General features: G+C 33.3%; 1 long non-coding RNA gene across 1 annotated transcript; it reads right to left on the bottom strand.

Moving 5' to 3' along the window:
• Positions 1-12339: 12339 nt before the first annotated feature.
• On the bottom strand, positions 12340-14049 carry LOC136024630 (uncharacterized). The gene is made up of 2 exons (XR_010616864.1): positions 13191-14049; positions 12340-12474 (listed from the first exon to the last, which is right to left on the bottom strand). It is a non-coding gene; the product is annotated as an uncharacterized LOC136024630 (long non-coding RNA).
• Positions 14050-14277: the final 228 nt, after the last annotated feature.

Here is a 14277-nt window from a genome sequence, read left to right on the forward strand (position 1 = left end):
TAAGTCGTTACGCATCATATTAGTTACGCGCCATTGTAGTTGTGTCCCTGTGTCCCACCATTGAATATATATATATGTGTATATATAATATATATATATATATATATATATATATATATATATATATATATATATATATATATATATATATATATATATATATATATATATATATATATATGTATATATATATATATATATATATATATATATATATATATATATATATATATATATATATATATATATATATATGTTTTTAACTACGTAAAACTTGCGAATATACAACATTCTTCTCTGTCCCATTGTCTGTGCATATAAATAGATTGTCGGGCTTACCGACTCTTGAACATGCAACATATAATCGTCCATGGGAAAAACAATCCGGATTCAGATCTATTCTAATGATTGCCCTTGAGCTTTGTTGATGGTGATTGCTAATCGAACATTCCCTGTGTCCCCGTCGTCATTTATATATACCCCTTTGCCCCCCGACGTCCCCGTTGTAGTTGTGTCCCTGTGTCCCGGTCGTCATTTATATTCCCGGTGTCCCAGCCTGTAATTTCCCTTTGAGTGTCCCGGTCGTCATTTATATTCCCTGTATCCCGGCGTCCCGGTCGTCATTTGTGTCCCGGTCTGTAATTTCGTCAGTCGACAAACATGACTTGAGTCGACAAACAATTTCATGACGGCATAATGCTCAATCTTTTTAATGACGTCAGTCGACACACAAACGTGACGTCAGTCAACAGACAAACAACATATATATATATATATATATATATATATATATATATATATATATATATATATATATATATATATATATATATATATATATATATATATATATATATATATATATATATATATATAAAATATATAATATATAAATATATATATATATATATATATATATATATATATATATATATATATATATATATATATATATATATATATTTATATATATATACTAGCTGACCCCTGCCAGGCGTATATGCGGAAATATGAGGAGGAACTATTGCAAAGACGGACAAGACGCATAATAGTTTCTATATCCAGTGTTTTATAGTCCATATGGTCAATATTTTCTTCTAATTTTCTTTGAAGAACCAGTTCACATTGTTTTATATCACAAGATGTACACATAGAAATGGAATCAAAACTGGCCAAAATTGTATCGTTTTTATATCAAGCTGTTTTAAATTTTCGACAAGGTGAACTGAATTTTTAATGTATGAAGTTTGTGTTTGCATAAGGGCGCGAAAAAGGGTTGACAACCATTTTCCCAATCTGGCAGTTGGAGAGCTATAAGAAGCCATAATTAGGCGTAGAGGAACGCCACCTTTGGGGATTTTCGAAAGAACGTAAAATATGTGTGACAACAAACATCACAACGAATCAGAAATGAAAATGTCGACAATGAAATCATTGGTTGAAAGACAAGTGACAGCGAGGATCACATCGAATCACAAAGCAAATGACATGCAACGGGTGAGAATCACCAGGAATCGTAGACGAAAAACTGAATTTTGTGAGGAAGTTATTAAAATTAAAATAATTAGTGGAGAAAACATTGGAAAAGAAGTCGCATTAAAAATTCTGTGAAGGATATATATATACATTGTCGTAATGTATTGTGGGATAGAGAACCACTAATTTGAAACGAAATGGCTGGCTAAAAAACAAAGCCAAAGTTTTAATCTCGTAAATCTTTTGTTTGAAAAGCTAACTAAAGGTGGGTACTACAATTTCCGCTTTCCAGGCAAAGTAAATCTAATCCTTTTTTTTAGTTTATCTTTCCGCTCGTTTTGGCGTGAACCCTTATGTAAACTAATTTTCCTCTCGTTTTTATGTTTCAAGTTTGGTCTTAAGTTTTCATGGAAACACATTTTTAATTAATTTACATAGCGCTTTGACACAGTTAAGCGTATTATGTTATTTTTTTTTCAAGGAAAAAAGAATCCTTTTGCCCATCATGCACAATGTTGAAGGATGCCCCAATGCAGTACATTACCTTAACCAAAGTTTTCGATTCTATGTCTGCAAATACATTTAATTCTTTTTCAGGACTGTTTACTATACATATGTGGCACAAAACTTGACTTGGTAAATGAAAACAAATATTTGAGGAGAGTGAAACAGCATAAAGCACAAGACTTTGCCTCGGGTAAGTCTCTTATGTTTTCGAGGAGGTTGTTTTACCAAGCAAAAAAATTGTTTGTAATGAGAAATCAAAATCTGCTTAGTGAATTAAATTATTGATGTAATGAATTTCTTGTTATAGAGGTCTTTCAAAATGAAATATAATTTTGCTCCATTGAAGGGGTTCACACTTCCAAATTGGTCAAATTCACTTTTAGAAGAACAGACCCAAATAATCTATTGCCTTTGGGTCTTAGCACGGCTTTGCAAGGGGATGACTCTTATAACTGCATTGGGACTATATAAACTATTAGAACTGTTTAACTTCAGTAAATTCAAGACAACGTGCGCAAAAAACAGGATTAGTTTTTTTTATGTAGGAAAATATTTGATCATACTAAAGTTTCAAGGAGGGGTAACACTAAAGCCCCCGTACTAAATATTGCCTAGCTTTTTGTACGTAGACTTATGTAATGGTAAGTTGTTGTTTTAATTACGATTTTTTGTTTATAAAAGATGAGGTTGTAATAGCATATGGTGTATAGAATACTATTCAATGAGCATTCAATGGAAATAGTTGTCAGATCGATGAGTGGATGTGTTCAGTTCGAGACAGACCTAGAATGCTCTGTTAGCTCCAAAATTAGCTCAGGTAAGCTTCTGTGTTTCGAGTTACTTCCATAAATTACTTTTTGTATTTGGTGATGCCATTGGCATTACCATGTAATTCTTATTTAGATATTTCTGTACCAACTTTGTATTTACCGCTAGATAGTACCGTCGGCCATATCTGTCAAGCCTCATAATAAAAGACCCAGAAACTTCCCTCCAGGAAAATGTGGATAAATGCAGGATTTTTTATAAGGACTGGGAAATAGATAAATTCGCAGTGCATTGTGTCTTCTGTCAAGGTTGGGAAACGATCGAGAGCCTGGACATTGAACAGTTCCATAAAGAGCTCTACACTAAAATATTAGGAAGGTTTACTCTCAATGCATCTATAGATACTATCGAAGATGTGCTAGAGGAGTTGGAAACAACTTGAAACTGAAATCCGCAACGAGCTCAACGTTATGATGAAGCATATTAAAGGCAAGATGAAGTTGCTAAAGAGGGAAGTTGCTTCCAAGTGCGTGAAGTGCGATATCAAAAAGTGTTAGTTAAGAACTCGAGAAGCTGGACGAGAATATAGCGGATATTTTTGAGATTGCTACTCAGAGTGGAGCTGCTGAGGAACGAGCAGTCGACTTACTTGCTGACTTTGCAAGCACAAAGAACAATTCGATGGTGTTTGGGATACTCAACAATTGATCTCGTGAAACGAAGCGCGATCAAAGTTAGTTTGATCTGAAGTTCATAAATTTTCCGCTTCAGTCTAAGGTATCAGTGAAGTCAACCTTTTTGGTCAGGATCATCGAATGGCGAAGTGAGTGGCTGTGTCCCGTATAACTAAATTTAGAAAAGGCAGTTAACATTGACATTGCATCACTCTACTTAACTGCCAAACGTGTAGAAATACAAGGCCAGTTCAAAAATTCCAGTTGCAGCATGATCGAATAGAACCAGAACTTTTATAGAAATAAAAATTGGACAAATTGAAGCAGAAAATAGCTGACAGAGCTGCAGTTTGAGACGGTGACCGGCATATTGGAAGCGGTAAGAAGGGCTTTGATATTGTGAGCAAGCAGTTCTTTCGGGCAAAAAAGAGACTCGTACCTCCATTGAGTGTTTTGTCATTCACACAAATGCACAATTTTCTGGCAATTAAACACGGTGAACTACAGAAAGTCATCCTATATCGAACCCAGCCATAGTAGTTGTGACTGAATTTTCAAAAATATCGTTTTCAAAAATATCGTATAACTGAAGTGTAAGCCTTCACAAACTGGTCGGATATAATGCTGCCTACTATGCCATTGGCATGGGAATAGCAACATATATTTGTTTTGAGTTTAAGTATCAAGAGGTTTAGTTACTTGATACATATAAAGCAGTCTAAAGGCTGTGCGCTTACCCAGGTTTACTTACCTGGCTCTTCATCGGCTTTTCGAATTCGTTTTTTAGTTTGAAGTCCGTCGTCTTCTCTGAAAATTAATAAAAATGGCCTGTTGCTTAATGTGTCTAGACTAAATAGAAAAATTTCGATTGTGAGAGACCTTAGCTTATCTGGCATTGATTGGTCTTTTCCAGAACGTATTATGCAGTAAATCTTCGATGCTAAATTCTTAGAAACCGTACAGGATAATTACCTGTTCCAGTATGCGGGAGAACCAACGTTGGGACGTGGAGGCCAATCGTACTTTATGTCTTAGACATGATAACCAAGAAACATTATTAAACCTCAGCACAAGAAAGATAAAAATTCAGAGTTTAAAAATTATAGAGTCATAGAAAATGCTTCTCTCCTTTGCAGAATTTTTAGGAAGATATTAGTAACCTGCGTTCAAAATTATTTTGAATCTAATAATATACTGAGTATTGCTCAACACATACTTGTAAGAAAACATTCATTTAATAGTTACCATAGATTTTCTAAACAATGAATGACTTTCATAAAGTGGCAATATGGACTATTTTTTATTGTACTTTTCTATAGCATTCGAAAAATACGCATAGAAATGTTGATTTGTTAGTGTGAGAAGCATAAAATTGGACCTTGAGCTCTATCGTGGATCCCCGATTATCTTGCTGGAAGAAACCACTGAGTAATTGTAGGTAGTAATGTGTCATCACCGATTCAGGTAGAAAGTGCAGTTCCTCATGGGAGCTGGTTCGGTCCCATGCTGTTTGGTATTCAATATATGACCTTTTAGCTTTTATTAAACATTCAGCTATAAAGCCTTTCGCAAATGATGCTGAACTATATAGTCATGTACTGCACGAATGGCGTGTCAGAATTCAAAATTTGTGAACATCGAAAAAACTGTGTTGTCACTACATTTGAATATATGCGCAAGATTACACGCATAACACTTGATTAAGAATGATTTATGCAGTAGTAATAGTGAAAGACCATTGTGTTTAATTTGACAATAGGCTAGAACTTGATCAATATAAAGTGCTTATATCAAAAAGCTTAAAGTCTTGTCTCTATATTCTGGAACTTACATTTCACAGCTCAATTTGCTCAGCTTTAAAACATTATATAAAGCATTAGGGAGGTCTATTGAGATTTCCTGGGTGGTATCCGTAAAATCTCTCTGACTAGCAGTGAGTGGAATCTGCACAGAGGTGTGTGACAAGGTTAGCTCAACATCTGAAGCAATTATCTTATCAACTAGCCTTTGATCCAGGCTCATGTTTCAGCTTGATCATGGCAGCCTCTTAGATCATTACTACATAGCCTAGGCACTAACATCACCAATTAAACCACTAGATCAAATAACAAAAACCCTCGGCTCTGGAAGTAATAAAAACAGCAATATTGAGCAAAGACACTTGTCAAATTTGCAAGGGCGCAAATTTTTGAAGATTAAAGTGTAGAAATGGGAAAACGCTTTGGAAATCTAAAGAAAAAAATAAAATTCTTTCCAGAAAGTTATGATACGTTTTGGCAGAAAACTCTTGGGGACTTTAGAGGCAACGGACAAGTTTCGCCCAAATATAAAAAAAACTCCTAGTAAAATTTTCTAGTAAAAATCCTCGAGGAGAGAAGGCTCATCTCTCCAATTTTTGGTAGGGTGGCTATGGCAAAAAAAGTAAATTGAAAGTCAATTGCCGTTAAAAGCCCAAATTATTAACATTTTGTGCAATAAATGTCATCAGAAGCAGTAAGAAGCAACAGAATTATGTAAATGTAGTAAGAAATTGCAAGCTCTTTAAATCGTTTTCTTATTTAATACCATCGACTTTGAATTCAACTGTGAGTGGATAGGCAGCGCTAACACACTTCCAGGAAAACGGTCGAAGGTTTGCTATAATTTGGCAAGGAAATGCCTTAGGGAGAAGTAAAAAGTTAAAGAATGTTTTAAATACGTTACAAAATAAGAAAAAAACCTCTTAAATTTTGTCTGATCGATGCAGTTTATCTGGTTTCCCAGGGATGTTAAGACATATTTTTCAAAATCCAGTGGGGGGGGGGGAATTTGCTACAAAAAGGGTATTTTCATAATTCATGGAGGGGGGGGGGGGGGTCAATTCAGGCGCAACAAAATCGAAATTTTCTTCCTGAGGAGTGGCGAAACATGTTCAGTGAACAGTAGAGAATGAAGCTGTGAGACAATTGATCATTTTGACTCAAAATCCAAAAAAAAAATAATTCTTTGTATTTAAGGAATATAGGAAGGAGGTAATCTTGATACTAAGCCGTCGACTTTGAATTCAACTGTCGGCAGATATGCAAGGCTAAATCAAACACACTTGCAGGAAAGCGATCAAAGGTTTGCGATAATTTGGCAAGGAAATGTCTTATGGAAAAATAAAATGTAAAAGAATGTTTAAAATGCGTTACAAAATAAGTAAAAAACCTCTTGACATTTATTTGATCGCTACAGTTTATCTGGTTTTCCAGGGATGTTAAGACATGTTTTTCAAAATTTAGTGGGAGGGGGGGGGCAAATTTACTACAAAAAGAGTATTTTGATAATTCAAATTCGAAATTTTCTTCCCGTGGAGTGGCGAAACATGTTCAGTGAATAGTAGAGAATGAAGCTGCGAGACAATTGATCATTTTGACTCAAAATCCAAAAACAATTTTTTGTATATAGGAAGGTGGTAATCTGGATACTTGCTTGATCGTATCCAACATTGTGTATCAGAAATTGAATTGGCTCTAATATTTTAGTACTAGCTAATAATAGTTAATAGGCTGTACTAGTTACTGATATTTTTATTTCTAATCAATTAAAACAGCTAAAAGCCTCAAAGACTGACTACAAAAAGAAAAAAAAATAGAAGAAAAAAAAGGTCGTTCAGAATAAGTCTTACTGATCTAAAATGTGGAAATTCTTTGTGACCAGCGAGCTTGGAAATGCCATTACCGTCAACAACGCTTTTTGTTAAGTGAATAACTACTTTTACAAGGAATCTAAGCCTTTCGTACGTTTCAACAACATTTTCTGTCTGTATAGCCTATTTGCTGTGGGCTTCTTAACGCTGTTTATTTTCAACTGTTGTTAATTATTGTAGACCAACAGATAGTCCTGTTTTTGATTATTTATTTTAATCTTGCCTTGAAGTTGACCTAGTATTTGTGGTTTACGCTAAGCTAGAGCCCTAAACTAGTAGACCAGTGGTTTCCAACCTATGGGGTGTTCCCCCCGGGGGTGCGAGACTGTCGCAAGGGGGCATGCAGCTGTTTCAAAAATATCATTTTCTAATACAAATCGAAAAAGTCGAATAGGTGTCAAAAAATTGAATCAGCAGTATACGTAATCCACACGTTTTGGCTACGAGTAAGGGACGATTTTACCTACTTCGACAAACAAAGCTTCAGAAATTTTATTGTCATTTGTAACATCTTACCTATGTGAAAGTAGTCTTTCTACAGTAGCTGTCTTAAAAACAAAGTATCGTTGCTTAATGATTGAAAAGGAACTGAGAACCATGATTTCTTCAATGATACCACGGTTTGAGAAAATTTGAGCTGAAAAACAAGCTCAACCGTCGCATTAAATTTTTTTGTTATAGTAGCATTAATTATATATTCTTTTTTGTTTTGTTATCATATTTCTTATAATAAGTATATTATATTCTTACACAATACTGTATATTATTTTGTAGCCCATTAAATAAATCATAATATCAGTTTATTACTTATGAAATTGGATCTATAGATAAATTAACGGGACACAACAATTTTTTGTTAAAGGGGAGCGCACCAATTTTTTTTTATAGGAGGGCGCCTTTACAAAAAGGTTGGAAACCACTGTAGTAACCTGAAGAAAGAATATATTTATTTGTCTTTCTTACGAGCTCTGTATTCTATAGTTTTTCTTTGCGGAAGGTTCTGTAGTGTTTTGACTCACTTGATGTTTCATCAGGCAATATTCTGTCCAAAGACACGGCGAGATTGTAGTTGAGTGGACGAATAGTCTAATGTCATCATTTCTAATAGTTGACTTACCTAATTTCATTTTGTGTGCTGTAAGAGCTATTTCTTCTAATTGGTTACCCTTTACCATCGCAGCTGAGGGATAGTCACTGCTGCCCCTACTAATGTCTCTTACAATGGTGCCTGTCTTGGTAAATTGTTTCCCAGAAGGAACCCAAAGAAAATAAGAACTTTACATTTTTCGCTTCTTTCATAAATCAATTGTTCATTCAAAGATTGTCCCTTTGTCTTCTCATTCATCTACCATAAAGTAGTTTGATCGTTTATAGTCTTGTTGTATACATGAGTCCTTCCTCCACACTCATATCAGGCCTGTTGTACTTGGGTCCATAATGAGGGTCTCCAGAGCAGCGTTGATGGTTTTTCTTTTAGTCCAATAACTGTCACTCGTTAAAGCATAGCACTTCTTTAGATTCGTACGTGGATAGTATTTCCAGCATTTTGAACTGGCTATTTTCTTTCCACCGTTCTATTACAATATTCTCCCTCACACTATTTTCTAAAAAAAAGAAACTAAAAAAAAAAAAATCGCAGCTACTGCAGTATCTCTGATGTTCTGCTGACGACTTCAGGGCCTGAGTAATATCTTGTAAAACTTTCCTCGAAACGCTTCTCCGCCGATTTTAAACTAAGCTTCTTCGAGTAACCCAACTTTCTTTTGACAAGCATCTTCATATTTTGCATGAGTCTCAAGATATGATTGTGGCCCCTTCGGAGCAGGTATCTCAGCTCGACAATTGTACCTTGGTCTTCTAGGGTTTTCTTTATTGTTCCAAGAAGATTCTTTGTAAGTTTCTGGATTGCATCAATTGCTAATATTTTAGCATGCGTTCCTTTTCTTGCTTCGACAACTCTTTGGGGGTATCTTGTTTAATTTCTGTAACATCGATCGTAAATTCTTCTTTTTCAGCAGAGGAGCCGTACGGGATGGTCTGCTATAATCTGTAAAACACTCTAGAATCTTCATCACCATTATAGGCTACCAAAATACGATAACCCGTGCATTTATCTACAAATGTGAAAACATTCATCGAGAATGCCTATCTCCATACATTAATTGTCCATTTGCTTTTTTTCTACCTTTTTCTCCTTGGCAATTACTAGTGGCACAGAAGCTACAACTGGGAGATGACCAGAACATGGAATATCAGAACATCAGCAGCACTAGATTTCAGGTACTTCGAACTAACAAAAATGTTATCTATTATAGCTGCTGAATGACTAATTATACGTGTCGAGACCCCAACAAGGGGAAATAAATTATTTGAAACCATCAAATTTAAAAAATCAAGATTAATAGCATGTAAATCATACAAATCAAAATTAAAATCTCTCATACAAATAAAATCTAACTGGCTAGGTACCGCAGCTCTCATTAATATCACAAATCCTTCCGTGAAATCCTCCAAACGAGCACTTGGTGGCTTATAAACCTCACTTGCAATAAATTTTTTTTGAATTAATAGCCAGTTCAAGAGTGAACGATTCAACCTTATCCTCTATCCAAATGTAATAAATAAATCTGGACGACCATAGAGACGAACATACGCAATAGCATCTTGAGCATATTCATGCATATGAAGGGGACAGCCAGCATGTGACGAATCGTTAATCTTCTAACGTTTGTGGTATTACCGTCATTTACAACTGCATCTCGCAAATGAATGTATTGTTCAGAGCGGAGCTTGGTCTGATTCAGACGGATAAATAGCAAACGTTCTGATTCAATTTTTGCATACATATCAAGGATGTATTGAAACAATTGACGGCATTTTTAAATATAATTGTCTTCATCCTGCCGAATCATTAGTCTATAGGAATAATAATGCATTGCGCTGCATTTCTTATCCGTTTGTTTGTTAGTGGATGGATCTTGCAATTTATTATTAAAGTGATAGCCGTCGGCTCCATCCCAAATAATAATAGGATATTGTAGGGCATCCTAGCATCGATGAGTTTCAGCAATTCTTACCAACTGAGCGTTTCGCTTATGAAAAATAAAATCTCGAGGTAAAACTGATCACTAACCATAACGATTGCCACTTCGTCGATATTTGGAGCATTGTATCTACGCACATGTTGGCCAGTAGGCGTTTTGTCAGCGGAAATAACAATTTTATGCGTATCAGTAGGCATCAAATCGATGGCTGTTTTGAACAGACGCACTAAATTATTATTTTCGTGGAAAAGATTTTGCAATTGGGAAACGATAGTCCTTTCAACGTCGGGAGAAATTTTGCAACGTGCATTCAATTCAGAATTTCTATCACTGATGAAGTATAGTCGTAAAAATTTATGATTCTCGCCTGAGAATTGTAGAAAGGACCCTGCGCTATGATAAATTTGCCCCTTTAATTTGAAAGTAGGCATAATTTGATCTTGATTTTCGATTTGGGCACCAAACGATGTGATTTGGAAACATGAGTTATATTTTCTGATGTTTGACAAAAAACTCTTAGATTAGAACGCTGACGTAGTTCCAGTAAGCAAAGTCTTCAATGGCTCTGGTGGTGCAGCCAGTTGAGGAAGTTTAAATTTTCCTGAGGCGCAACACATTCCCATTGTTTCACCATTAGATTTCAAGGCCTTGCAAAAGGGACAAATTTTTAGACAGGGTCCCGAGTTTAACACATCTACTCAAACTATAATCATCGACTCGGCTGTACCTGAATGCCAGGCGAAAATTTTCAGGTTGTTTTTGTGATTCCTCGGAACGCTTTGATTTGGTGATTTCTCTTTGAGACGCAAGCCTGTTTTCACGCTGTTGTTGTGATTCCTCGGCACGCTTTCTTTTCATACTTTTCTACTAGCCTGTGATTCCTCGGCACGCTTTTTTTTTTTCATACTTTCTCTATTAGCCTGTGATTCCTCGGCACGTTTTCTTTTCATACTTTTTTCTATTAGCCGCAAGCCTTTTGGTATTGACTCTTTGAGCAGCTTCCTCGGCTGTTGCCATTGTAGGTTCTTCTGTCATTTTAACATATACATTAAAAATTTCCCTTTGAAAGGCCTTCTTAAATACTTATAATGACGTCATATATAAATCCTTTGACCCACAAAAATGTGGGTCAAATGTTTGACCACAAAAATGTTTGACCACGAAAATAACGTGAGTCGAAGGACAACTTCATGACGGCATAATGCTCAATCCTTATAATGACGTCAGTCGATAAACATGCATGACGTCAGTCATATTATATATATATATATATATATATATATATATATATATATATATATATATATATATATATATATATATATATATATATATATATATATATATATATATATATATATATATAGCTGTTGTGGTGGCGCTTCGCGCCACCCCATCACCTAGTTGGTGGGGGCGCTTCGCGCCCCCTCCAAGCCCCCCGCGCGCGTAAGTCGTTACGTGCCATATTAGTTACGTGCCATTGTAGTAGTGTCCCTGTGTCCCACCTGTGAATATATATATATATATATATATATATATATATATATATATATATATATATATATATATATATACTAGCTGTTGGGGTGGCGCTTCGCGCCACCCCAACACCTAGTTGGTGGGGGCGCTTCGCGCCCCCCCCAAGCCCCCCCCGCACGCGTAAGTCGTTACGCGCCATAATAGTTACGCGCCATTGTAGTTGTGTCCCTATGTCCCACCTGTGAATATAGATAGATATATATATATATATATATATATATATATATATATATATATATATATATATATATATATATATATATATATATATATATATATATATATATATATATATATATATATATATGGTTTTAACTACGTAAAACTTGCGAATATACAACATTCTTTGCTGTCCCATTGTCTTTGCATATAAATAGATTGTCAGGTTTACCGACTATTGAACATGCAACATATAATGGTCCATGGGAAAACAATCTGTATTCAGATCTATACCTCATGATTCTAATGATTGCCCTTGAGCTTTGTTGATGGTGATTGCTATCGACCATTCCCTGTCCCGGTGTCCCGGTCGTCATTTATATCCCCCTGTTTCCCCCGGTGTCCCCGTTGTAGTTGTGTCCCTGTGTCCCGGTCGTCATTTATATTCCCTGTGTCCCGGTCGTCATTTGTATCCCGGTGTCCCGGTCTGTATATACATTCGTTTTTTAGTTTTGTTTTTCTCCTTTATTTTTTTCCTTTTTTTTTTCTTTTTTAGTTTATTTAGATTTTTAGATTTTTTAGTTTTTTTATTAGTTTTTAGTTTTTTTTTTCTTTTTAGTTTTTTTGTAGTTTTTACCTTCCTTTTAGTTTTTTTTTTTACTTATGTCCAGGTCGTCATTTATACTCCCTGTGTCCCGGTGCTTTGTTGATTGCTAATCGAACATTCCTTTTGTCCTGGTCGCTTTCTCTTTGAGTGTCGTCATTTATTTTTTTCTTTTTTAGTTCTTTTAGTTTTTACCTTTTTTAGTTTTTTTTAGTTTTTTAGAAGAAAATTTTTTTTAGTTTTTTCCTTTTTTTCATTTTAGTTTTTTATTGGTTTTTACCTTTATTTTAGCTTATTTTTCAGTTTTTTCCTTTTTTTTATTTTTTTTTTTATTTTTTATTTTTTTTTAGTTTTTTACCTTTTTTAGTTTTTTTATTTTTTTTAGTTTTTTAGCTTTTTTACTTTTTTTATTAGTTTTTAGTTTTTTTTTTGTAGTTTTTGCCTTTTTTAGTTTTTTCAGTTTTTTTTTTAGTTTTTTATTGGTTTTTACCTTTATTTTAGCTTATTTTTCAGTTTTTTCCTTTTTTTTATTTTTTTTTAGTTTTTAGTTCTTTTAGTTTTTTACCTTTTTTTAGTTTTTAGTTTTTTTAGTTTTTTAGCTTTTTTATTTTTTTTATTAGTTTTTAGTTTTTTTTTTGTAGTTTTTGCCTTTTTTTAGTTTTTTTAGTTTTCTAGCTTTTTTATTAGTTTTTTTTTGTAGTTTTTGCCTTTTTTTAGTTTTTTTCTTTTAGTTTTTTTGTAGTTTTTACCTTCTTTTTAGTTTTGTTAGTTTTTTTTTTTTACTTATGTCCTGGTCGTCATTTATACTCCCTGTGTCCCGGTGCTTTGTTGATTGCTAATCGAACATTCCTTTTGTCCTGGTCGCTTTCTCTTTGAGTGTCGTCATTTATTTTTTTCTTTTTTAGTTCTTTTAGTTTTTACCTTTTTTAGTTTTTTTTAGTTTTTTAGATGAAAATTTTTTTTAGTTTTTTCCTTTTTTTCTTTTTAGTTTTTTATTGGTTTTTACCTTTATTTTAGCTTATTTTTCAGTTTTTTCCTTTTTTTTAGTTTTTTTTATTTTTTATTTTTTTTTAGTTTTTTACCTTTTTTTAGTTTTTTTAGTTTTTTTAGTTTTTTTAGCTTTTTTACTTTTTTTTATTAGTTTTTAGTTTTTTTTGTAGTTTTTGCCTTTTTTTAGTTTTTTCAGTTTTTTTTTAGTTTTTTATTGGTTTTTACCTTTATTTTAGCTTATTTTTCAGTTTTTTCCTTTTTTTAGTTTTTTTTTAGTTTTTAGTTTTTTTAGTTTTTTTAGTTTTTTAGCTTTTTTATTTTTTTTATTAGTTTTTAGTTTTTTTTGTAGTTTTTGCCTTTTTTTAGTTTTTTTTTAGTTTTTAGTTTTTTTAGTTTTTTTAGTTTTTTAGCTTTTTTATTTTTTTTATTAGTTTTTAGTTTTTTTTTTGTAGTTTTTGCCTTTTTTTAGTTTTTTTAGTTTTTTAGCTTTTTTATTAGTTTTTAGTTTTTTTTTGTAGTTTTTGCCTTTTTTAGTTTTTTTAGTTTTTTAGCTTTTTTATTTTTTTTATTAGTTTTTAGTTTTTTTTTGTAGTTTTTGCCTTTTTTTAGTTTTTTCAGTTTTGACGTCACATGATCCAGTTTTTTTCAGGTGACGTCACCTGATCCACAGATCCACAGATCCACAGACAACTTATTTATATATATATATATAGATATATATATATATATATATATATATATATATATATATATATATATATATATATATATATATATATATATATATATATATACTAGCTGTTGGGGTGGCGCTTCGCGCCACCCTTACACCTATTTGGTGTAGGG

The sequence above is a fragment of the Artemia franciscana genome, chromosome 3 (genome assembly GCF_032884065.1).
Source record: "Artemia franciscana chromosome 3, ASM3288406v1, whole genome shotgun sequence".
NCBI lineage: Eukaryota > Metazoa > Arthropoda > Branchiopoda > Anostraca > Artemiidae > Artemia > Artemia franciscana.